Below are 1,796 nucleotides of genomic sequence, written 5' to 3'. Positions count from 1 at the left end.
CCGCCCACACCACCGCCGCCACATCAGTCAGACTGGGCCCCAGCTGTCTCTAGGGTAACCAGGGAAGGTTTACATCCTCCTGGCAACTGAGCAAAGAGGGTGTCCCTGGCGATGAATCCAGCCAATCATCCGGTCATAAGGAAACAGCCAACAGGTGAACCCTTCATCCAGCTCCTCCAATCCGGATTAAACAGACTGAAGCAACCAGATGTGATGTGACCAGGCGTCCAAATGCTAATACCCTCTATACATTAGATTCAGCGTTTGACACTTCATTCCAGTTTATTAAAAAAAACCTACACTGCAAAAAATCTGAATCTAGATAATTCATTTTTTCTTAAAATAAGTGCATTTGTTCTTGAATTGAGGAGGTAAAAGAGACATTTTGCCAAAGAAACAAGATGATTTACACTTAAATTAAGAAAATACAATTGCATTCTCTTATTTCAAGTGCATATTATCTAATTATCTTATTTTAAGAGTAAAATTACTAATTCCATTGGCAAACTACCTCATTTACACTGCAAAAACGATCTAGAAATAAGTAACATTTTCTTAAATTAAGTGCATTCACTCTGAATTTGAGCAGGTAAATTAGATAGTTTTGCCAATGGAATGAGTAATTTTACTCTTAAAATAAGATAATTAGATAAAATGCACTTGAAATAAGACAATGCATTTGTTTTTTCTTATTTTAAGTGTAAATTGCCTTGTTCCGTTGGCAAAATGTCTTTTTTACCTCCTCAATTCAAGAACAAATGCACTTATTTTCAGAAAAAAATGACTTATCTAGATTTAGATTTTTCTTACTCAAATTAAGGGTGAATACACTTAATTTAAGAAATGTTTACTTATTTCTTGATCATTTTTGCAGTGTAATATCAAATTGTTTAGATAAAAAGGATGAGAATAAGTAGGGAAGAGGGAAAAAATAAAGCACCGTTTAAGCTAAAGAAATGTCTTTTCAGGAGACTGTAGTTTTTAGAGAGAATATAGATGTGGAAAATATTTTCCTGCTCTTACATTCCCTTGGAAGGATTGGGTAGCCTATGATTTTGGTTCTTGGTGAAAGCCTTAGTTGGTCTGGCACAAAACGCAGCACGGGCACTTTCTGAAGCTCCATGCCATTGCTCAGTGGTTTTGGAAATGTGGTCTTTGCACACCCACACATTTTTATAGACTGATTCAGCTCCTTTCCTCCATTGCTTCCCCATATCTGGACCTACTGTACCCTAATTGAAGGACATATTAGAAACAAGAAGGAGCTTCTATTACTGCCCCTGTACCTTCTGTCCTGTTTCATCTTTCTAACTCTGCACAGCGCCGCCTAATCACCAATAATTTCACGTGTTTATGTTCTCCTGAGAAACATGTTTTATGTTCTTTTAAGCAAGTAGGCATTGATCTTTTATTACACTATTAAGTCAATGCCATCCACTCAAACAGCTTAAGATTAAATGCAAGCCCTTTGAAGGGTTTTATGCGTGCGTGTGAACTGGCTGCCTGCTAGCAGCCTCTTAAAAAAGCTGACTCTGAAGGAGCGGAAGCCACAGCCTCTTTATTCTGCACAACATCTGGAAAATGTCATTTAGAAGAGGCGTATTTTAGTTGGTCTATATGTTCTTTATTCCAGTAATAAACATTATATGTTATATTGAATATTGTTACCTTTTCCCCTACAGTCCTACATACGTTAAATCAGTTTAAAATCCTGTTCAAGGCAAAAATGATCTATAATTTGAGAATTTTCTGAAATAGGAATTGGATTTTTTAAAATCCAGATGTGTCCTTAAAGT

The sequence above is a fragment of the Cyprinodon variegatus genome, unplaced genomic scaffold (assembly GCF_000732505.1).
Source record: "Cyprinodon variegatus isolate N-32 unplaced genomic scaffold, C_variegatus-1.0 Scaffold148, whole genome shotgun sequence".
Lineage (NCBI taxonomy): Eukaryota > Metazoa > Chordata > Actinopteri > Cyprinodontiformes > Cyprinodontidae > Cyprinodon > Cyprinodon variegatus.
The sequence above is the reverse complement of the archived record's forward strand: the minus strand, read 5'-3'. Positions refer to the sequence as shown.